Source organism: Salmo trutta, chromosome 26 (assembly GCF_901001165.1).
Source record: "Salmo trutta chromosome 26, fSalTru1.1, whole genome shotgun sequence".
Taxonomy (NCBI): Eukaryota; Metazoa; Chordata; class Actinopteri; order Salmoniformes; family Salmonidae; genus Salmo; species Salmo trutta.
The window spans coordinates 15,493,104-15,518,749 of record NC_042982.1 but is presented as its reverse complement, the minus strand read 5'-3'; the positions used below and the strand labels follow the sequence as shown (position 1 = coordinate 15,518,749).

The following is a 25,646-nucleotide window of genomic DNA, read 5'->3' as shown; positions in this document are numbered from 1 at the left end:
GTACGGGGAATTGGAAAAGGGGAAATGGATGCAAAGGGGGACCAAAGAAAAGGTACAAAGACACCTGTAAAAGCAATACATAACGCAACAAACTGGCAACTCCACACCACAAATAGAGCCACCTGGTGACTTCAGGTCGTTGTCTGCGCAAGTACGGACATCTAATTAGCATAATACAAAAATCCCCATCAAAATCTGTCTGTTTAACCATCAAACTACCGAATGGGGTCATTTTGATCATGACTTTGTTAATCAACTTGTTCTTAATAAATCAAAATAATTGTTTCCTGTTTCTGTAACAATCTGGACTTTGGGGGAATTCCTATATACTCTTCAATATTCTATATGTGCAACTTGTATTGGTATTTAGGTCGCTATAACGTTTGGTTTGAAGTGAATGAGGATTTGGGCATGCTTTTTGAAGCATCCTGGCTCTACCACTCCCATTGTTTCACTAGCAGCGATGCTAATGCTGGCTGTGGGGTAAGTAAATAAACAAAACTAAGGCATATGTTTTGTCATTGTCTCTCAGGATCAATGGATAAATCAAATTTAGTATATTTCAAATGTTGATGTACTGCCCCTTTAAATGGCAGTTTAAGACCAACCAGTCAAGAAACTCCCCTCATCTCCAAACTCACTTGCAACGTCAGTGGACAGGTCTGAGGCTCCAGAATCGGCCTGCTCAGCCACAGCCGGACACACAACAATCAAGCCACCAAAAAAAACAGTGAGGAAGAGATCATCCTTGAGGGATTGCGTGTGAGCATGCGTGTTTTGTGCGGGTGTACATGTGTGAGCATGTATGTGTTTTCATGCATGCATGTGTGTGTACAGTATGTGCATGCATTTGTATGTGCATGTGTGTGGTATTTACAGTAGAACATAATTGGTGCGGGGCAGAGGCAGATGAGGGGAAGGCCAGTGGGTCTGACAAAATGCAGCGCAGCCAGGCAGAGGCTGTGCTAAGGCCTGGTGGGTATGAGTGGTGTGCAAGGGGACAGACAGAGAAAACTGAGCAACTCTCACTGGGAAACAATATGCAGTTTCATCTGGGGAAGACATTTTGCAGCTTTCTCTCTCTCTCTCTCAGAGCCAGAGAGCCGACAGCACAAAGAGCTCCATTGTTCCTTCTGCAGCAACCTCACCGCTCCCAACTAGAGGAGCAGGGTCGAGGCACAGGACCTGCCAGGGGCTGTTAGAACCTGCTCCCACTGTGTGTGTGTGTGTGTGTGTGTGTGTGTGTGTGTGTGTGTGTGTGTGTGTGTGTGTAAATATCGCTTTTCTTCAATATAATGTTTCATGCTAGTTCTTGGTCAGGATTACCGTACAGTTAAATCTGTTTTTTTTCTGTACTGTATAAATGGAAGCGAGTTCTAACACTGTACCTACCACACACTGTATGTGGTTCTAATGTTTCATACAGGGATGCGTTTCAGCTGGTTGTGTCAGTATCAGATCATGAACAGTTAGGACAGATATGCCTCCCTCTGTCCATCTATTGCTCTCTCACCCTGTTTCACCCTCCATCACCGTCTCTCTCTAACACACACTTACAGTACTCAAGCACGCACACACACAGCTACAGGACATAATGGAAAATCCTTTTATAAAGAAGTGCGGGTCACATCCTTAGAGGATCCAGCAGATATCTAGTTCATAATACTCTGGCAGGCAGGCAGGGTCTGTGGAGAGAGGAGGGGAAGAGAGGTAGAGGGAGGGAAAGGGAGGAGAAGGGAGGGGAGGTGAGGTCAGGAAAGGGAGGGAGGGTAGGCTAACGACTAATTGAATAGATAAGATCAAAGGCTGGATGAGAGAATTCTTCAAACTCAAAGGGCTATGAGAAAATTAAGAGACATGGAGGGCCGTGACTAATCAGCAGTTGGAAAATCCTAATGCTCCACTACCGGGTACGACAGTAATCAACCGTAAATTGTAGCGAGACAAATGCTTGCATCATTCAGTGAAGTCGAATTCCATTTTCAGAGCGGTGAAAACTAGTATGAGTGTAATAATGAAGGTGATTCGGTGAGCCACGGTAGTGTGATAAGTAACTGAGACTGAGTCTGAGACTTGTGTTCACACCCCAAACTAATGCCTAGGCTTGAGCTCAGCGAGCTAACAGAGTCTAATAATGAAAAAAAACTATTCTTCAGTACATACAGAAGAAATCAAGATTACTGCTATCAATCATGGGTAGATGATTCTGTTTCATCAACGTGCTAGTTAAGTAGAAGTGAAGTAGTTAGCTGTGTGCGCTAGGAACGGTGCGGTAGTGTTTAGCATATTAGTTAACACCCGGTAGTGTGTCCTCACCAACCAAGACCATGGTTTTGGTAGGGTAATGGTTAGCATGCTAGCTTCAGGAGCACAAAGTGTCGTTGTTGTTGGGGATTAAAATCCCGGGTCGGACTTAAGCGCTTATCAGATTCCAAAAATGTGTACGTGTCTGCACAGCAGTGTTCTAGAATATTGGACAATTAGCTTTCATACTTTTCGAAGCAATTTCTCCAGGGCAGTGTAGCTATGTTACAATGGGCGACAGACTATCGGTCTCTGCGTCTTTGGACTCTAAATTACAGTTTAAAGGGATGGCCTACGTCAGGGATTCTCACTGGTGTTTTGCATGTACTATTTAATGAAGCTGCCAGTTGAGGACTTGTGAGGCGTCTGTTTCTCAAACTAGACACTCTAATGTACTTGTCCTCTTGCTCAGTTGTGCACCGGGGCCTCCCACTCCTCTTTCTATTCTGGTCAGAGCCAGTTTGCGCTGTTCTGCGAAGGGAGTAGTACACAGCGTTGTACGAGATCTTCAGTTTCTTGCATGGAATAACCTTCATTTCCCAGAACAATAATAGACTGATGAGTTTCAGAAGAAAGGTCTTTGTTTCTAGCAATTTTGAGCCTGCAATTGAACCCTCAAATGCTGATGCTCCAGATACTCAACCAGTCTAAAGAAGGCTAGTTTTATTGCTTCTTTAATCAGAACAACAGTTTTCAGCTGTGCTAACATAATTGCAAAAGGGTTTTCTAATGATCAATTAGCCTTTTAAAATGATCAACTTGGATTACCTAACACAACATGCCACTGGAACACAGGAATGGTGGTTGCTGATAATGGGCCTCTGTACACCTATGTAGATGTTCCATAAGCTACAATAGTAATTTACAACATTAACAATGTCTACACTGTATTTCTGATCAATTCGATGTTATTTTAAATGGGCAAAAAAATTGCTTTTCTTTCAAAAACAAGGACATTTCTAAGTGACTACAAACTTCTGAACGGTAGTGTACAGTACGAGTCAAAATTTTGGACACACCTACTTATTCCAGGGTATTTTTTTACTTTTACTATTTTCTACATAGAATATTAGTGAAGACATCAAAACTATGAAATAACACATATGGAATCATGTAGTAACCCAAAAAAGTGTTAAACAAATCAAAGTAGGTTTTATATTTGAGATTCTTCAAAGTAGTTGTAACGGCTGTCTGTGGAAGTAGACCAAGGTGCAGCGGAGTTAGTGTTCATCTTCAGGAATTTTAATAAACGTAAGAACACTATACAACAAAACAAGAAAACCGACAGCCAAACAGGCCTGTCAGGTGCAAAACACTAAACAAAAACAATCCCCCACAAAACCCAAAGGAAAAACAGGCTCCTTATGTGTGACTCCCAATCAGCAACAACGAACTACAGCTGTGCCTGATTGGGAGCCACACACGACCCAAAACAAAGAAATACAAAAACATAGAAAAATGAACATAGAACGCCCACCCAATGTAACACCCTGGCCTAACCAAAATAAAGAACAAAAACCCCTCTCTATGGCCAGGGCATTATAGTAGTCGCCTTTTGCCTTCATGAGAGCTTTGCACACTCTTGGCATTCTCTCAACCAGCTTCATGAGGTAGTCACCTGGAATGGATTTCAATTAACAGGTGAGCCTTCTTAAAAGTTAATTTGAGGAATTCATTTTCTTTCTTAATGCGTTTGAGTCAATCAGTTGTGTTGTGACATGGTAGGGGTGGTATACAGAAGATTGCTGTATTTAGTAAAAGACCAAGTCCATATTATGGCAAGAACAGTTCAAATAAGCAAAGAGAAACAACATTCCATCATTACTTTAACACATGAAGGTCAGTCAATCCGAAAAATGTCAAGAACTTTGAGAGTTTCTTCAATTGCAGCCGCAAAAACCATCAAGTGCTGTGATGAAACTGGCTCTCATGAGGACTGCCACAGGAAAGGAAGACCCAGAGTTACCTCTGCTGCAGAGGATAAGTTCGTTAGAGTTACCAGCCTCAGAAATTGCAGACCAAATAAATGCTTCACAGAGTTCAAGTAACAGACACATTTCAACATCAACTGTTCAGACTGCGTGAATCAGGCCTTCATGGTTGAATTGCTGCAAATAAACTACTACTAAAGGACACCAATAAGAAGAAGAGACCATTGGGAATCAGTCCAAATTCTAGATTTTTGGTTCGAACCGCAGTGTCTTTGTGAGATGCAAAGTAGGTCAACGGATGATCTCCGCGTGTGTGGGTCCCACCGTGAAGCATGGAGGAGGAGGTATGATGGTGTGGGGGTGCTTTGCTGGTGACACTGTCTGTGATTTATTTAGAATTCAAGGCACACCTGCATGGCTACCACAGCATTCTGCAGCGATACAACATCTCATCAATACGCCATCATTTGTTTTTCAACAGGAAAATTACCCAACAAACCTTTAGGCTGTGTAAGAGCTATTTGACCAAGAAGGAGAGTGATGGAGTGCTGCATCAGATAACCTGGCCTCCACAATCACCCAACCTCAACCCTAATGAGATGGTTTGGGATGAGTTGGACCGCAGAGTGATGGAAAAACAGCCAACAAGTGCCCAGAATATGTGGGAGCTCCTTCAAGACTGTTGGAAAAGCATTCCAGGTGAAGCTGGTTGAGAGAATGCCAAGAGTGTGCAAAGCTTTCATCAAGGCAAAGGGTGACTACTTTCAAGAATCTAAAATCTAAAATATATTTTGATTTGTTTAACACTTTTATGGTTACTATATGATTCCATATGTGTTATTTCATAGTTTTGATGTCTTGACTATTATTCTGCAATGTAGAAAATAGTACAAATAAAGAAAAACCCTTGAATGAGTAGGTGTGTCCAAACTTTTGACTGGTACTGTATATATATACAGTTGAAGTCGGAAGTTTACATACACCTTAGCCAAATACATTTAAACTCAGTTTTTCCTGAAATTTAATCCTAGTAAAAAGAAGACTGAAGAATGTGAAATGTCAAAATAATAGTTGAGAGAATTATTTTTTTAAAGCTTTTATTTCTTTCATCACATTACCAGTGGGTCAGAAGTTTACATACACGCAATTTGTATTTGGTAGCATTGCCTTTAAATTGTTTAACTTTCGGGTCAAACGTTTTGGGTAGCCTTCCACAAGCTTCACACAATAAGTTAGGTGAATTTTGGCCCATTCCTCCTGACAGAGCTGGTGTAACTAAGTCAGGTTTGTAGGCATCCTTGCTCGCACACGCTTTTTCAGTTTCAGGACTTTGTTGTCCATAAGCCATTTTGCCAAAACTTTGTATGCTTGGGGTCATTATCCATTTGGAAGACCCATTTGCGACCAAGTTTTAACTTTCTGACTGATGTCTTGAGATGTTGCTTCAATATATCCACATAATTTTCCTGCCTCATGATGCCATCTATTTTCTGAAGTGCACCAGTCCCTCCTGCAGCAAACCACCCCCACAACATGATGCTGCCACCCGGGGTGCTTCACGGTTGGGATCGTGTTCTTCGGCTTGCAAGCCTCCCCCTTTTTCCTCCAAACATAACGATGGTCATTATGGCCAAACAGTTCTATTTTTATTTCATCAGACTAGAGGACGTTTCTCCAAAAAGTATGATCTTTGTCCCCATGTGCAGTTGCAAACCGTAGTCTGTTTTTTTATGGCGGTTTTGGAGCGGTGGCTTCTTCCTTGCTGAGCGGCCTTTCAGGATATGTCGATATAGGACTCGTTTTACTGTGGATATAGATACTTTTGTACCTGTTTCCTCCAGCATCTTCACAAGGTCCTTTGCTGTTGTTCTGTGATTAAGTTGCACTTTTCGCACCAAAGTACGTTCATCTCTAGGAGACAGAACGCGTTTCCTTCCTGAGCGGTATGATGGCTGCGTGGTCCCATGGCGTTTATACTTGCGTACTATTGTTTGCACAGATGAACGTGGTACTTTCAGGCATTTCGAAATTGCTCCCAAGGATGAACCAGACTTGTGGAGGTCTACAATTTTTTTATGAGATATTGGCTAATTTCTTTTGATTTTCCCATGATGTCAAGCAAAGAGGCACTGAGTTTGAAGGTAGGCCTTGAAACATCCACAGGTACACCTCCAATTGACTCAGAGTATGTCAATTAGCCTATCAGAAGCTTCTAAAGCCATGACATCATTTTCTGGAATTTTCCAAGCTGTTTAAAGCCACAGTCAATTTAGTGTATGTAAACTTCTGACCCACTGGAATTGTGAAACAGTGAAATAATCTTTGTGAAGTTTGTGGAGTGGTTGAAAAACGAGTTTTAATGACGCCAACCTAAGTGTATGTAAACTTCCGACTTCAACTGTATATATAAAATTATACTTACATTTCTTTTGTATGAATATTACTAACAACAACAGATTAAACACATTTTGGCCAAGGGATCCAAGGAATACGTTTAGAGGTTGTAATACAATACAATGTAATGATATTAAAGGAGCTATATGTAATTGTTTTGTATTGTAATTTCAGAAAATGCCCTTAATATACTGTATACAGTAATAGTGGAATGATACTGTTTCACAATATTTCCTCCCCCCAAAATGTATGAAACACTATCATTCCAGTACTACTGTAAATACATTCAGGACCTCTGCTGAAATTACAATGCAAAAATATGACATATAGCTCCTTTAATCTACAATTGATGTGTTTAACCCTGGGCAACATTGGCCTGGAAGCCTCACAGGGATATTGGTATCCCCAGTACTCCACCAATAATCAATTGTTCAACTCAATACTTCTTATATTCCCCTTAAAACGTTTATTTTACATTTTTTTTAAATAAATGCAATGTTATTGAAGCTTTAATACTGCATTTATTTTGCTCTGCCTCATGGCAAAATGTGTAGAATTGCAGGATATTAGCTTAAAAGCTATAACAACAAAAAGTCTCTCTGCCCCATGACAAAATTAGTAGAATTGCAGAAAATTTGCTTGAAAACTACAACATTTCTCTCTGATGCCAAAGGGAGGGCCTTTAACATGTTCCTTCCCAGGGCCAAAGACTTGGTTTGTCCGGCCATGCACTGCCAAAGTCATAGTATAACTCCTTGTATGCTATTTTTATCCCACTCGAGCTGTGTTCTGATTATGAGGGGGTCGCTGATGAATTTGCTATCACAAAAGGGGTCCCCGGCCCCAAAAAGTTTCAGAACCCTGGTCTACCTAACATTACACTACCAGTGTCTACAATGTTTCAGGTCATGGTCTCTACTATTCCTTTCCCTACCTTTGGTAGGTAATGTACACGCTAGACATGCCGCACATTCAAGCAATCTACTCAAATCAATTCAAATTTGATGTGTCACATGCGCCGAATACAACAGGTGTAGACCTTAAGGTGAAATGCTTCCTTACAAGCCTTTAACCAACAATGCAGTTTTAATAAAAAAATAAGTGTTAAGACAGTATTTAGCAAATAAACTGAAGTAAACAATTAATAAAAATAAAGAAAATAGAACAAATTATAATAATTAAAGAGCAACAATAAAATAACAGTAATGAGGCTTTATACAGGGGGTACCGGTACAGAGTCAATGTGCGGGGGGCACAGGTTAGTCAAGGTAATTGAGGTAATATGTACATGTAGGTAGAGGTAAAGTGACTATGCATAGATAATAAGTAGCAGCAGCTATGCCATTATTAGCTGAATTAATAATGTTTCCCTGACCTCAGCATACCAAGTTGTTTGCCACATAAACCAATAAAACAATGACTGTATTGGGTATTAGAATTTAGAGTAGAAATGACAACCGCATCCTCTGTCAAAAAACAAAAATGCAGACAATCTTGTTTTAAGAGGCAATGGAAGATCACCAGCTCTTACTGGTTAATGACAGATGATCAGATCCTCTGACAGCCCTCACACAGGCAGGCGCTTGAACACACACACACACACACACACACACACACACACACACACACACACACACACACACACGCACACACACACACGGAAATGCACTGGTGGCAAGTCAACAGCTGTTCCCATAGTAAAATCATTCATCTGAAACATGCTCAGAACTGCTCTGTTTCAGTACAGTTGTATGTTAACCCCAATAAGACAACGAGCTCTAATCATAGTTGTTCCTTTGTTTAATTATCTATTGTTGCAGCCTAGATATCGCTGCTTTGTAGAGGTTCGCCGTCATATCAGCCGTAACTATCCACAACAGTTATGCATGAAGCGTTTGGTGCTTAACTTCTCTCATTACTAGGTTTCAATAACCATTTTTTCACTTTGACAGGTTCATTAAAGCCTCTCGAAAATATTCAAATATTCAAACGTGCCATCGTATATTTCATCTCCAAACAACCGCAGAGCCATGTCTCCCTGTAACCAGCTCATCTCTGTCACCATTTCAAAGACTCTCTCTCAATCCCTTTCTCTCTTCCTCTCTCTTTTCATTCTCTCCCCTTCTCTCTCTCATTCCCCCACTCTCTTTCTCCCCCCACTCCCCCCTCTATTTTTCTCTCTCTTTCTCTCTCCCACTCTTTCCCCCCTCTCTCTGACACAAAACACAGACAGCTCCTATTGGCTGATAGTCTGTCTTGAACCACGCCAATATTCCCTGACTCATGTGTGGGCATTGGCAGGCACTGGCTCAGCTAATGGCAGGTGAGGCAGTAGCGCTGTGCTGTGCTGTTTTGTGTCACTTAATCAATGCCCTGCAGAGGGGAGAAGTGCCAGACAGCTCAGCACTGGCAGCTCCCTCGGCGTTGGGCACGGCAAACCTTCTGGAGCCAGCAGAGCTGGGGAGGGCATGGCATTGCTGCACACAAACACACACACACACACACACACACACACACACACACACACACACACACACACACACACACACACACACACACACACGCGCATAGCCAACCCCTTCCTCTTCAAAACACCCTGCCCCCACCCCGAAACCCCACATCAGCTCTAGTGGTGTGTTGTCGGATACAGACAGTTTATGCCAGGCTGGTCTGACGTACCCTACACCCCACGTCGCCTATCCTGGCTTGGATCAGGGACAACATCCAAGATTCTGTCTCTCTCTCTCTCCCTCTCTCTCTCACGCTCTCTCTCTGTCTCTCTATTTCTAGCAGCTGCGGTAGCTATGAGCTGCAGTAGACAGAGGCTCCAGGCCCCAGACTGAAAAACCCTCAGCTTAAAGCTTTCAGCATTATCTCTGTAACCCCAAAGCAATTTGCTAGAGGAACTTGGCCTTTTCTGCTGTCCTCAAAATGTATTCCTGGCATCGGGTCCTTATACCACTTCTCTCTCTTTCTACGACGTGCTGCTGGGCTTTAACCTTGCAATGACTCCTCCTCCTCTGCACCAGGTTAATGCCTGGGATTGTTTGCCACGCTCACTCAGTCAAATCCTTTCAAGCTTTCATCTGCTCATTACATTGTTCATTTACAAAGAATTGTAATGGATGTCTGTGGTTGCAAGTGTTGTAGACAACATGTACTTGAGGCTGTTTTTTTGCCAAAAACAATAAACAGACTGCATTTGAAATGATAAAAATGAAAGGTATAGGAGTGGTCCATTTGCTGCTGTCATGGGCAGCAGGCAGACTCTGCTGGGGTTAGTATTATGTGTGTTGGTACAGGGATTTTGTTGGGCGATTAAGCCTGGCTCGCAGTTGGTGTTCCAATTCATCCCAAAGGTGTTTGATGGGGTTGAGGTCAGGGCTCTGTGCAGGCCAGTCAAGTTCTTCCACACCGATCTCAACAAACCATTTCTTTATGGACCTCACTTTGTGCACTGGGGCATTGTCATGCTGAAACAGGAAAGGGTCTTCCCCAAATTGTTGCCACAAAGTAGGAAGCACAGAATCATCTAGAATGTCATTGTATGCTGTAGTGTTAAGATTTTCCTTCAGGGGGCATATTATTGTGACCCTGGTGGCACAAAATAATCAAAGGTCTGACTGCACAGAGATGCTTGGGGAAATGGTCACAATGGGGGACCAGTGTGTTTCAGGGGAAGGGAGTGTATCTGATCTCCATCAACTAGGACTTGACATTGGTTAATCAAATCTCCCCATTTTTGAAAATTTTGCTAAATCTTGCATGCTTTCTCAAACAGCTGAAACTGTATATGCATTTGTAAATCAAGTCCTTTCTTGAGTTGGGCTCTGGGATGTAACAACCGTTGGGCATCTGAGCTGATTGTAAGGAAAAGGGTTGAGTGTGTAAGAGTATGTGTGTGTATTCCACATCTGTTGCTAGGGAGTAATGATGTTAGGGACAATATAGGATGACAAAAATGTAACGCAATGGCAATCCTGGTTATCGGTAACAATCCTTTGCATGATCTATCGACATTATTACGCATATTAATTGTTAATGATGGGGATTAAGTTACGCAATATTTTTGAATATATATAGTTTTTTAATATCTATATATAAAGAAAATTGAGGTGAGAGCATTGGAAATGCTTTTGGCGGTTGATCTGCTTCTGTTCTGTGGGTGGCATCGTGTTCTCTTTTCAAATAATGGGTCCTGGCCTCTCTGGGGGCCTAGGGATCTGGGGGGATGTGGGTGGCCTGCCGGTCACTGGGATGACAACCCAACTTGGGATGGGGAGGGGCTTTAGCGGGTGGAATATTGGAGAACAATTGGAGGGTTACATAGTAGCAATAAAAATATCATGGTACAGCTATATGGACACGCAATCATTATGGTACTTTTCAACGGTAAATTTACAAACATATATTATGATAAATAGATCTGAAACTTGTATCTCATTATGGTAATTGGTGAAATAAATATAGCCAGTTATAATTGTAATGGCTTAGCAGATAATAAGAAAAGACAAGCAATATTTACCTGGCTTTAAGAGAAAGAATATAATATATTTTGTTTACAGGAAACTCATTCAACTCATTAAGTTGTGTGGAAAAAGGACTGGGGGGGTGAAATATACTTCTCCCATGGGCAAAGAAATTCAGAAAGGGTGATGATATTAATTAACAGTCATTTTGATCGGAATGTGCACATTGTCCAAACTGATCTGCAAGGTAGATGGATGATTTTAAATATGTCATTGGACCTTAAACAGATATGTCTCATTAACCTTTCTGGACCAAATAATGATGATCCACGTTTCTTTGAAAATACAGTACCAGTCAACATTTTGACACACCTACTTATTCAAGGGTTTTTCTTTATTTGACTATTTTTTACATATGAAATAACACATATGGAATCATGTAGTAACCAAAAAAGTGTTAAAATATATTTTATATTTGAGATTCTTCAAAGTAGCCACCCTTTGTCTTGATGACAGCTTTGCACACATTTTGGCACCATCCCTACAGTGAAGCATGGTGGTGGCAGCATCATGCTGAGGGGATGTTTTTCAGCGGCAGGGACTGGGAGACTAGTCAGGATTGAGGGAAAGATGAATGGAGCAAAGTACAGAGAGATCCTTGATGAAAACATGCTTCAGAGCGCTCAGGACTGGGGCAGGGCAAAGGTTTGGGGCGAAGATTTACCTTCCAACAGGACAACAACCCTAAGCACACAGCCAAGACAACGCAGGAGTGGCTTTGGGACAAGTCTCTGAATGTCCTTGAGTGGCGCAGCCAGAGCACGGACTTGAACCCGATCAAACATGTCTGGAGACCTGAAAAAGCTGTGCATTGTCACTCCCCATCCAACCTGACAAGAGCTTGAGAGGATCTGCAGAGAAGAATGGGAGAAACTCCCCAAATACAGCTGTGCCAAGCTTGTAGCGTCATACCCAAGAAGACTCGAGGCTGTAATCACTGCCAACGGTGCTTTAACAGAGTACGGAGTACATTTCGTTTTTTAAATGATTTTTGTTTAAAAAGAATCACCTTTATTTAACTAGGCAAGAATTTTTTACAATGACGGCCTACACCGGCCAAACCCGGATGATACTGGGCCGTCCTATGGGACTCCCAATCACGGCCGGTTGGGATCTGAATACTTATGTAAATGCATCTGTTCGCAGGTCAGCTGATGTATGTATAGGCTAATGACCATAGAGAGGGAAAAGCTGCAGTAGCTGAACAGAGCTGAGGGAGGAGGCCCAGACCCTTCACTGTGTTTGTTTACCATCTCCTCCATCTCAGTAGACCATTCAAGGTACATTCCAGCAGGGTGGCTAGCTCCAAGAACTGCTCCAATACAGATACTACAGGTAAAAGTAGTCGTGGTAAAAGTAGCTGGATCGTTCCACCAATTCAGTGCCTTTTGAGTAGTGTAACTTGGTCAAAAGCAACTTTTGACTTCACCAAATTTGAACATTCTGTCATAAAGAGCACCTTCAACGTAATAAAAACACGTTTTCCCATCTCGAGAGGTTAATTGAAATAAAGTAACAGGGTTGATGATTTCATCTTAAATCAGCCCAAAATCCCCTTTTTGACAGGGGGAATGGAAGTTGTTGTGTGCAACAGGGAGTAGCAATTGAATGCAAACTTCACAAAAAAATCGCAATTGTTAAAACATTTTTAGCCTGTCTATCTATGGGTAACAGGGTTGAGGTGCTATGCTTGACCCGCTCGGTTTTCCACCACAAAACACCAGATAATGGTCCAAAAAAGTAGAACCAGCTCACCTGCTTTCACACTATGATTTAACTATTTGAATGTTTCTTTTGAAAAAACATATTTAAAAGGAATAGTTTCAACATATTAAAAAGAGAGTTCAGTTCACTAACAGGGTTGACCTTAAAATGAGGGACAGATGTAAATGGATCACTAATCACATGAAATCAATAATACTCTTCTGAAATGACTTTGTCAAAGCAACAAAAAAAACAGGGCTTTACAATGATGGTGAAATCTTTAAGAAATGTTGGGGTTAAGTGGGTTATGTTAATGATAAGTGCAGAATTCTTTAATTATATAAAAAAAAATCAGATTAATTGAATTCTCCAGGGCACTTAATATAGCAGGCTTTTAAATTCAATATTGGTGCACAATTTCTACTTAAAATATCAAAGGGATGCAAAAGGCACTCTTTTCGTGGAACGACCCAGCTGAGAATACTCTACTCACAGTCCAGAAGTGGAGTTAATGATCATTTGAGGCTGCTCTCTTCCACTCATTGGCTTCTATGGATACTGTCTCTGGTTCCTGAAAAACATGAAAAACTCCAATATCTTATCATCATGCCACTATGTTGACATACACTGAGTATACAAAACATTAGGAACACCTGATCTTTACACTTCAATCTGTGTAGATGAAGGGGAGGAGACAGGTTAAAGAAGGATTTGCAAGCCTTGAGACAATTGAAACATATATTGTGTATGTGTGCCATTCAGAGAGGGAATGGGCAAGACAAAAAGAGTTAAGTGCCTTTGAAGGGGGTATGGACAGTAGGTGCCAGGCGCAAAGGTTTGTGTCAAGAACTGCAACACTGCTGATTTTTCAAGGTCAACATTTTCACGTGTGTATCAAGAATGGTCCACCACCCAAAGGACACCAGCCAACTTGACACAACTGTGGGAAGCATTGGAGTCATCACCTTGTAGAGTCCATGCCCTGACATATTGAGGCTGTTCTGAGGGCAAAAGGGGGTGTAACTCAATATTAGGAAGGTGTTCCTAATTTTTGGTATACTCAGTGTATATGGCATGAAGGATCTAAGATAGATGAGCAGTATCTGATGCTTCACTAGTATCAGTCAATGTACAGAACTGCTGAATCACATGCAGAGAGATGGTGGTTTACACAGCACACTAATTTTAATAGAGGGAAAAACAAATGCTGGTTTAAAATATGATCTTCACATTGACTGAGAGTGAACAATAATCATTGTTGTAAATGATTGTTGCATGACACACTAGATTATCGACTACATTAGGCAGCCATGATGCAGAATAGAGTGGAAACAAGTAGTGTTTTACGGCCATTATCTTTATTGTAACAATTACAACCCAAATAAAAATGCAATTCCGCTCATTCCTGGCATGTCGCATAATGCCTGTAAAATCTGGGAATCTTTCAAAGGGGAAATTCTCATTTTGAACGTTTTTTTTTCTTTGCATTTCTCAAGACGAGTGGTCTATTCTGGGCACCGATTCAAAAAACACAGGGAAAAAAAACCTCTCTCTCCAAATTAGCCAGCGGTTGCTTTTATTGGAGTGGATTCTGTTCTAATTTTAAAGCCTTTTGTAATAAAAGGTCTTAATTATGACCTTGCATTCCAAGTAGCGGTGGTGTAACCAGAGAGCTATTACAGTGAGCCTCCTTCTGGGCACCCATTAGCCAATAGCCATGCACTACACCGCTAGTCTTCCACTAGACAGCCTCTCTGCTTTACTGGTAGCCTCTGCGTGTTCCCTCCCAGCCTACCTGGTAACACAGGTCATCAAAGGAGCAGTTAATGCCATGTACTTTGAGTTAATGTCTATAGTGGTGTTGTGTAATTATGTGCGCCCTGGTCATGACTCAGACACGGATTGACTGTCAACGGTAGAACGATCCTCTGCCTGGTGTAGAAGACACAGCCGTTGGTGTAAGATGTAAGGTAATAGGAAATGGTTATGAACACCAGAGCAGGTAATGACGTTATTCTGACTGTAGGGTAAACAGGGAATGTGTGTGTTTTGTAGGTTCCCACTGGTATCACAGCTTGTCAACCTAAGTGTATCCTAAACGACACCCTATTCCCTATATCGCAATGCTTTTGACCAGAGCCCTAAAATAAGTATGCTACAGCACATAGGCTAGGGAATAGGGTTCCATTTCAGACACAACCCCTGTCCCATGTTGTGGGTGGGGTGGACTGAAGGACTGAGGGTTAGGATGGCGGGACGGAGGGTTAGGATGGCTCCAGTCTGATGCTGGGGTGTACTGCAGTCATCAGGGGAGCTTTGAGAGATGTCAGTATGAGAGAAGCTTTCTTTGTGTGTCCTCAAATAACCCAATGTCCCACCCTCCTCTCTGCCTCTCTTTCGCCACTCCACACCACCCTCCCTCCCTCTTGTCCTATCTTCCTTGCCTTTCCTCATTCCCGACTCCTCGTATCGTTCCATTTCGTTCTCCCTCCTTTCTCTTTGTCGCTCTGTCTGTCGCCCGCCCGCCTCTCTCAACCTCTTGCCAACCTTCCACCCCTGTTTCTCCTCAGCATCTCTTCTATTAAAGATTTCTACTAGATATCCTACTAGATATATTTACATTCTAAAATATATTTGATCCAGGGCCTCCGGAGTGACTGCATCGCAGTGCTAGAGGTGTCATTACAGACCCTGGTTCGATCCCAGGCTGTGTCGCGCACAATTGGCCCAGCGTTAGGGGAGGGTTTGGCTGGCTGGGATATCCTTGTCCCATTGCGCTCTAGCGACTCCTGTGGCGGGCCGGGTACATGCACGCTGACTACAGTCGCCAGCTGTACAGTGTTTCCTCCGACACATTGGTGCGGCAGGCTTCCGGGTCAAGAAGCAGTGTGGCTTGGCGGGTTCGTGTTTTGGAGGACGCAAGGCTCTCGACCTTCGCCTCTCCCAAGTCCATACGGGAGTTGCAGCGATGGGACAAGACTGTAACTTCCAAAATTGGGGCGAAAAAGGGGTACAAAAATATATATATTTGATCTATAATAAGATAGCGGCTAATGCAAACATACCTGTACCCCAACCCCACCATCTATCTCTCTCTCATGCTCTCTCTCTTCCTGATGGAGGGAGGATGGGGTAATCCACACTGGTTGCCATGACACCAGACAGCCCTTGCTCGGTGAAGGGTCGAAGCTTCCTCTCTGCTCTATTTCTCCTGAGCCTTCCACAGAGGAGTGAGTAAGTGAGTGAGAGAGTGAATGAGTGTGTGTGTGTGTGTGTGTCTGTTTGTCTATGTTAGTGTGTGTGAGTGTGTGTATATAGCTCCATTCTTGTATATTTTATTCCTCTTGTGTTACTATTTTTCTTTTCTTATAATTGTTTTACTCTGTATCGTTGGAAAGTGCTCATAAGCAAGCATTTCACAGTAAAGTCTACACTATTCGGCGCATGTACAATATTGAACCATTATTATTTTAAAACTTCTCAATCAAACTCTGATTTTGCCTTTGCTTATATCTGTATTCCATTTATTTTTATCATAAAAAAACTCCCTAGTCCGTGCCAATAACAAGCATACCCATAACATGATGCCACCATGCTTGAAAATATGAAGAGTGGTACTCAGTGATGTGTTGTGTTGGATTTGCCCCAAACATAACGCTTTGCATTCAAGACAAAAAGTACATTTATTTTCCACATTTTTGCAGTATTACTTACGTGCCTTGTTGCAAACAGGATGCATGTTTTGGAATATTTTATTATGTACAGGCATCCTTCGTTTCACTCTGTCATATAGGTTAGTACTGTGGAGTAACTACAATGATTTCTCATATCATTAAACTCTGTAACTGTTTTAAAATCATCATTGGCCTCATGGTGAAATCCCTGAGCAGTTTCCTTCCTCTCCAGCAACTGAGTTAGGAAGGACGTCTGTATCTTTGTAAGGACTGGGTGTATTGACCACTATTTTTGAACATGGAATGATTCCTTGCAACTTATTATGTGTGGGGGCGGCAGGTAACCTAGTGGTTAGAGCGTTGGGCCAGTAACCGAAAGGTTGCTGGATTGAATCCCCGAGCTGACAAGGTAAAAATCTGTCGTTCTGCCCCTGAACAATGCAGTTAACCCAGTGTTTGCCAGTAGGCAGTCATTGTAAATAAGAATTTGTTCTTAACTGACTTTCCCAGTTAAATAAAGGTAAAATTGAAAAAATACGATTTGTTAAGCACATTTTTACTCCTGAACTTATTTTGGCTTGCCATAACAAAGGAGTTGAATACTTATTGACTCAAGACATTTCAGCTTTACATTTTTTATTAATAAAAAAAAATGTCTACAAACAAAATTCCACTTTCACATTATGGGGTATTGTGTGTAGATCAGTGAGGCAGTAACACAACAAAATGTGGAAAAAGTTAAGGGGTGTGAATACTTCTTGAAGTCACTGTAAGTCATTCACAAGGGGGGGAATTCCGACCCGAGTTAAGTGCACGCAAATGGAATGTAATTCCCTTTTTATGTACTTTTCTCTCTAAGCATATTCTGACCTTGAACTTAAGCATGAGAATAGCATGCTATTCCCCCACTATTCATTTGGGGTGAAGATCCCCCTCAAAAATATGACTGTGAAATATATTTTCAATAAGAACAAATATCATTTTTACAGCTATTTGAAGCTGGTGGACCAAAAATGAAAGTTACTTTTTTTCTGTTATTGAAAAGATATTTCACAGAGATTTAGATGATACAATGATTCCCTACACTAAACTGAAATTGAGCGAACAGTGTAGAATTTTTGCAATCAGGAAATGAATGATTTCCACTAGACAGATGCTGCTCCGGCCGAAGAAATCCATACGCAAATGAATATCACAGCCAGCCACAACACTGGCACATAAGTAATACTGTAAAATATATAATTACACTACTAGCGTGTCACGCCCTGACCATAGAGATCCTTATTATTCTTTATGTTTGGTTAGGTCAGGGTGTGACTCGGGTGAGGAAATTTATGTTTTTTGTTTCTTTGTTTTTGGGCCGAGTGTGGTTCCCAATCAGAAGCAGCTGTCTATTGTCGTTGTCTCTGATTGGGAATCATACTTAGGCAGCCTGTTTTCCACCTGTGTTTGTGGGAGGTTATTTTCTGTTTAGCGTCTATGCCTGACGGAACTGTTCGCTTTCGTTTTGTTACTTTTGGCTATTCTTGTTTGAGTGTTTTGGTTATTCTTGTTTGAGTGTTTCTTGAAATAAATTATCATGAACGCTTACCACGCTGCGCTTTGGTCCACTTCTCCTTCTTACGATGAGCGTTACAGAACCTCCCACCAAAAACGGACCAAGCAGCGTGGCCAGGAGGAGTGGACATGGGAGGACATCCTGGACGGCAAAGGATCCTGGATGTGGGAGGAGATCCAGGCCGGATGGGATCGCCTCCAATGGGAACAGGTGGAAGCAGCGAGGGTGGAAGGGGGGGGGGCACACAGGGAGATTGGCGGAGTCAGAGTCTAGACCTGAGCCAACTCCCCGTGCTTACCGTGGGGAGCGTGTGACCAGTCAGGCACCGTGTTATGCGGTGATGCGCACTGTATCTCCAGTGCGCATTCATAGCCCGGTGCGTTCTGTGCCTGCGCCCCGCATTTGCCGTGCTAGAGTGGGCATTCAGACAGGATGGATTGTGCCGGCTCAGCGCTCCTGGTCTCCAGTACGCCTCCTCGGTCAAGGATATCCTGCGCCAGTTCTACGCACTGTGTCGCCAGTGCGCCTTCACAGCCCAGTTCGTCCTGTGCCAGCGGCCCGCACTTGCCGGGCTAAAGTGAGCATCCAGCCAGGATGGGTTGTGCCAGCCCTACGCTCCAGACCTCCAGTGCGCCTCCACGGCCCAGTATATCCTGTGCCAGCTCCGCGCACCCGGTCTCCAGTGCGTCTCTCCAGCCTGGTACGCCCTGTGCCTGCTCCACGCACCCGGCCTCCAGTGCGTCTCCCCAGTCCGGTGAGACCTGTTCCGGCTCCACGTACGAAGCCTCCAGTTATGATCCATGGTCCGAAGCCTCCAGTGATGATCCATGGCATGAAGCCTCCAGTGATGATCCATGGCCCGGAGCCTGTAGTGATGATCCATGGCACGAAGCCGCCAGTGATGATCCATGGCCCGGAGCCTGTAGTGATGGTCCATGGCACGAAGCCTCCAGTGATAGTCCATGGCCCGGAGCCTCCAGTGATAATCCATGGCACGAAGCCTCCAGTGATGATCCATGGGCCGGAGCCTGTAGTGATGATCCATGGCACTAAGCCTCCAGTGATAATCCATGGGCCAGAGCCTCCAGTGATAATCCATGGCACGGAGCCTCCAGTGATAATCCATGGCACAAAGCCTCCAGTGATGATCCATGGCCCGGAACCTCCAGTGATGATCCAGGGCACGAAGCCTGCAGTGATGATCCATGGCGCGGAGCCTGTAGTGATGATCCATGGCACGGAGCCTGCAGCGACGGTCCCCGGTCCGGAGCCTGCAGCGATGGTCCCCGGTCCGGAGCCGGCAGCGACGATCCCCAGTCCGGAGCCTCCAGAGACGGTCCCCAGTCCAGAGTCTCCAGGGATGGTCCCCAGTCCAGAGTCTCCAGCGACGGTCCCCAGTCCAGAGTCTCCAGCGGCGGTCCCCAGTCCAGAGTCTCCAGCGACGGTCCCCAGTCCAGAGTCTCCAGCGACAGTCCAGAGTCTCCAGCGACGGTCCAGAGTCCAGAGTCTCCAGCGACAGTCGGCAGTCCAGAGCCTCCAGCGACAGTCGGCAGTCCAGAGCCTCCAGCGACGGTCGGCAGTCCAGAGCCTCCAGCAACGGTCGGCAGTCCAGAGCCTCCAGCGACGGTCGGCAGCCCAGAGCCTCCAGCGACGGTCGGCAGTCCAGAGCATCCAGCGGGGATACCCAGTCCAGAGCCTCCGGCGACAATCTACGGTCCGTTTCCTCCGGCAACAATCCAGGGTCCGGAGCCTCCAGCAACGATCCACTGTCCGGTTCCCCGAAAGTGGGGGGAGCCCCAAGCAGAGGGGATCTGCGTCCCGCACCGGAGCCTCCACCAAGAGGAGATGCCCACCCGGACCCTCCCCTATAGGTTCAGGTTTGTGGCCGGGGTCTGCACCTTTGGGGGGGGGGGGGGGTACTGTCACGCCCTGACCGTAGAAATCCTTATTATTCTCTATGTTTGGGCAGGTCAGGGTGTGACTCGGGTGGGGAAGTCTATGTTTTTTGTTTCTTTGTTTTTGGGCCGAGTGTGGTTCCCAATCAGAGGCAGCTGTCTATCGTTGTCTCTGATTGGGAATCATACTTAGGCAGCTTGTTTTCCACCTGTGTTTGTGGGGGTTATTTTCTGTTTAGCATCTATGCCTGATGGAACTGTTCGCTTTCGTTTTGTTACTTTTAGTTATTCTTGTTTGAGTGTTTCTTGAAATAAATTATCATGAACACTTACCACGCTGCGCTTTGGTCCACTTCTCCTTCTTACGACAAGCGTTACATAGCGGCAGATATAAAATGAAACTTTTCTGAAATTACAAAGTAAAAATAAAACCTATGTAGCACCTTCAATTGATCCCTAATATTCTGGACTGATCTCTCCATATATTCTATTCACTCTAATTAAAAGGTACACCAAATTGAAATGGATGGATTTAGATAAATGTAATAAAAACCCCATTGAATGAAAACTCCACAAGAAAATCTGTTGGCCAGCAAATGGGAGGGTTTTCAGCAGTTGAATTAAATGTATTCAGTGCTCGTAAGCGAACCATGCATGGAAAGCCTGTCATGCACCTGCATAAGGTAAGTCTGAATACCAACAATTTAGAAGTGTGTAGGAAATCCATACGTAGGAAAGGCGTCTGAATTGGGCCCAAGGTAAATAATAATACACTTAATGTGTCATGCATCAGATGCAGCATGCAACAAAAATGTAGCATGAATAAAGTGCAACGCTATCTTACTTAAACACCATGTAATAGGCCTCTCTTGAAATATTGTGTGTAATCATGCTCATCCCATTTACAGTAATGTAGACAACATGCTAAACAGTAAGGGGCCGATTCCAACTCAGGAAATGTACGCCTTTTCTAGGCACGCCTTTCCTAGGCATTTCTCAGTCTAATACCTTATGCAGGTGCGTAATGAGCTTTGCAGGTGTGGTTCCCTTACGCACTGAATACATTTAATTAAACTGCTGAAAACCCTCCCACTTACTGACCAACAGATTTTCTCATGGAGTTTTTTAGTACATTTATCTTAGGCCATCCCTTTAAATGTCAACAGACTAGAATACATAGAGAGAACCGGTTACGAATACAGGGATCAATGAAAGAATGCCATCTATGCATCTTTGTCTTCGTTTCAGCACTAACTGGTAGATTTAAAAATACTCTAATCTTAAAAGTTAAAAGTTGTGTCTATGTCCTATTTTGTTGGCCTAGTCTTGTTAAATGTTTCTAGAACGTATAGTTTTTCATGAAATATTGGAAGGTGGAAAAAAGTGTACAATAGGTGTTGAACAATAGTCCTATTAATCTACCCTAATTCTCACGAATCATGGAACTGTGTGACAAAGGTCCAGTCATCATGAACCATGCGCTGGACTTCAGGTTTAACCTGCTACTTGTGGTCTGAGTTCCATAATGATTCATAGAGGCTACATGTCCCATTAGCCTAATATGATCCAGTAATGTTAGTGATCCTCAGGAACAACACAGACGTGACAGAGGAAAGAAAGATCAACGGAATGGAATGATGCAAAATGTAGACTACAAATTGAAGAAAACTAACACCTAAGTGACAGTTATAAATGTATGTGGGTATAACTGACGGTGGCTCCGGATGGTGACTAATATTTAACATGGTACAAATTGTAAAGCAGGTTCAGCCCCACAGAAGCCTATAGCTTGGGTCTCCAAATTTCATCCACGCAAATTATGATGGCACACAGTTACAATTCTGAATAATGGCACAGCTATTTATAGCCTACTTCACTGTAGAAAAGAGGCCACAATACATTTAATGTTAATATCATTTTCAGTTTACTTCGATATGACTGGTTTCACATTCGTCTCCTGGGATCATAAGAAAAAATAATCTAAAACAATTTCTATGTGTATTTAAAATTCCCTTCTCCAAACGGATTACTAATTAATCTAGCTCTTATCAATAGCTCTTATCAATGTATAAATTACAGTGCGTGGAGAATGCTGTTATTTCTATAGGAGAAATTAAGTCGATGCTTTTTGACTTTGAACCGGCAGGTTTGCTCGACCTTGCGAGTAAAGGTGGTGGAATTATTCAAGAACGGAGTCAAGGTCAGAAAATGGTGTATCTGTAGACACACCTCCACCACACCTTCATTACTTACATCTCCAAGCCGAATGAATAGCGGGTGAATAGCATGCTATTCTCATGCTTAAGTTCAAGGTCAGAATAAACACAGAGAGAAAAGTGCATCAAAAGGGAATTATGTTCAATTTCTGCACGCTTAACTATGAGTGCAGAACCACTTGTATCTAGACTGTTTACAGTATCTCTTCCTCCCCTCACTCTCTCTCTCTCTCTCTCTTCCCCCCACCTCAATCTCTCTCTTTCTCTCTGCCCACCCACTCCCCCACCACTTCTCTCTCTCTGAGTCCTCCACTGACTCCTAGCTAATAAAACCGTCCACTCTAGCTAGCTTCCCATTCATCCCAAGGCTCCAAACCTGATGAATAATTTAGCAGTCTATATTTCCAGCCATCTGGTTCTCTTTGCCTGGCCATCAGTCCTCCTCCTAGTCTACGGACACTGGCTGCCTGCATAGGCTTCAAACGTACACATACCTATTCACACCCATAGACATATGCATTACATAGGCACATTCATATACATTGGCATACATATTCATACTCAGTGTTTATATACATAACTGACTTTAAATGGTGTGCTTCTCATTCTCATAGCCACAATACAAGGAATCCAGGTGTTAAAGGTTTGAGGAGGAAGATAGACACAGATCATTATAATGATAAAGCCATGACAGCCATGTCATGAATATTTATGAAGGTATGTTTGTATGAATTTATTATACTTCTGTGAAGTAGCTGACTTTTACTCAACATGCAACAAAAGTGCAACTTAAGGGAAATGTACGACAAATGCAGCAATCATAATTTCCCCTCTGTAACAACAATCAAAAGGAACACCACCTTAAAGCTAAAACGACTTGAACGAACACTTTCACCAGTCCGAACGCCACTTTCTGGTCATGAACCTGCTGCACTAGCCAACACCCACCAGCAGAGGACAGAGTAACCCCTCTGTCCCCGTTAACAAATGATTCTCCAGAGAGGACCATACCAGGTTCAACGCTATACAATAAAACAGGGTTAGGGTTCTGATCAGTGAGGTTCACGACGACAGCAACAATCCTAATCTAAAAACATAATTACATACCATTTGATATTGACACAGCACATAGTTATGAGCAACTAAAACTGGCGGACATCTTGAAATGACTGTTTAGATGGGGTTGCTGTGCTTATTGAAATAGATAATGTGAGAAAAATCAAATGATGGGAAAAGCTGGGAATCCCTCCCTCCTTCCCTCCATCCCTCTCTCTACTGAACACTGTCCTTTTCTCTGTTAAATTACAGCTCACAGAGATCAAGCCCCTGGTGGAGCGCCAACACAACCAGCCTCTTTGTTCAGGTGAAATTCTTCCCTGGTATCTCCGGCTCCCAAACTCCCGAGCTGCGTTTACTCAGCTTAACGAAATGAGACGAGTCTTGTAGCTAGCTGCTTGGCGCCCACCCTCTTCCCCAGCCATCTCCATAGACAGAGGATGCGTCCCAAGTGGCACCCTATGTCCTATATAGTGCATTAAAACGAAAATTAGATGCCGTTTTGGAAGCAACCATAGACAGAGATGAGCATTTAAAGATGCACATGTAACAGCCAAGATAATCCAGTCATTCTTCGGGTGCATGCCTACCCTGTAAACAGGATTTATATGGTGACGGCATAACGTAGACATACCTGCGGTAATGATATTAGGAATCATAAAAGGCATTCTAGAATTGTAACATATGTCTCTGTAGTGTCATAAAACGAAATACCAGGGTAAATTAGGTTCATAAAATGAAAGCTCCAGTGAAATAGGGATGTGTATGAAATGACAGCACTGGATAAGCCACTGTGCCATGACAGTACCTAAGGAAACCACAGTGAAAACACTTTTGGTTCAGTGAAAAAACCCACATTTGTCTATTGTATGAGAGGTAGCCCAGCAGAATGAATGCGTGGCTCACTGTGCTCCCTGCCCTGACAGCTTGCCCACCCATCCCAGACACATTAAATATCAGCCCTCCAGCATCGGCAGTTGTGTGTGTGTGTGTGTGTGTGTGTGTGTGTGTGTGTGTGTGTGTGTGTGTGTGTGTGTGTGTGTGTGTGTGGTGTGTATGTGTACATGCAGATATCTGTGTGTACACACGTGTGCGAGCGTGCATGTGTGCACATTGGTCTGTGTATATGTACAGTATGTGTGTAGGGGTGGCTTGCGGTATCTGCTAAACATGACTGAGCCCAGTCTGGCTGGCCCAGAAAGAGAGAGGAGGTCAAACATTCATGTTACACTGCCTTTACACACACTGACAGATGCTGTCGGCTTTGATCTAACTTTAGCTGATCCACTCCTGTCTGTCAGTTCGCTGGTGGTGACTGCATGGTCAGGAAGCAGCTTAAAGTTTCTGCTTGTCCTGCGCCACAGAAAGATAAGCTATGCAATCTAACACTATGGGGAGAGGTCCAAATCACAGGCAAATACAAACACCAGTAAGGCAGTAACCCTTTGCTTTTCAATGCTTTACAGCTGCCTTTCAGTGCACAACCAACCGCCCAGGCAGGGACACTACCTGCGTCTCCGTGCCGTATAACATATTTCCAGGAACTGCAAGCTACTGTGGTGTGTGTGGCTCTGTGTGAATGTAATAAGGAGTTGTGAGGAGTGACAGTTAAAGGGGAGGGGGGGAAGAGGGCATTGGGGAGGGGGGGGTTGCAGTGTGCCAGGCACTGCACACAATGGGGTTCGCCCGCCACGGAGAGAGCGAGAGAGAGAGAGCAGGAAGGAATCTGGCTGCTCTGTTTCTCTCTCCCTCATTCCCTCTCTCTCTGTCTCTCACTGGCTCAAATAGGAGAGGAGCGGCGAGGGGAGAGGAGAGAGAGGAACGGGGCTAGGCGAGGGGAGAGGGGCTGGCTGCACTCGGAGCACTGCACGGCTAGGCTGAACCGAGTGAACTGCACCAGAGTGTTTGCTGTGAGGTCAGAGAGTCCAACATTCCTCTGGAGCTGTGTGTTTACACTGCTTGGGAGAGAGAGAAAGAGAGAGAGAGAGCGAGAGAGAGAGAGAGAGAGAGAGAGAGAGATAGAGAGAGCGAGAGAGAGAGCGAGAGAGAGAGAGGAGAGAGAGCGAGAGAGAGAGAGAGCGAGAGAGAGAGAGAGAGAAAGAGAGAGAGAGAGAGAGAGAGAGAGAGAGGGGGGGGGGGGGGGCAGGGGGGAATGAGGGGGCTTACAAAACGGGAACAAATCAACGTCTCGTCTCTCTTTGTGCCATACAGTCTCGTCCTGCTCTGCTCTACTCTACTCTAACACTGAACCAATGCAACACTACCTATTACTTCAACTGGGTTTTTGAATCATCACAAACTTTACATTATCTGTGAAGAAAAGCAACAGGCTGACAGAGTGTTTATTATTTAAAGCCTGGGATCAAGTACAGATTTTTGAACGTT

At 43.6% G+C, this 25,646-nt stretch overlaps 1 long non-coding RNA gene across 3 annotated transcripts in view; it reads right to left on the bottom strand.

The window, feature by feature from the left end:
- The window catches only part of LOC115163239 (uncharacterized), a 78,055-nt gene that overhangs the window by 22,368 nt on the left and 30,041 nt on the right, over positions 1-25,646 (bottom strand). For all 3 annotated transcript variants that reach the window (XR_003869708.1, XR_003869707.1, XR_003869709.1), the window contains one exon: positions 13,356-13,433. This is a non-coding gene — a long non-coding RNA (uncharacterized LOC115163239). The remainder of the gene's footprint in view (positions 1-13,355; positions 13,434-25,646) is intronic.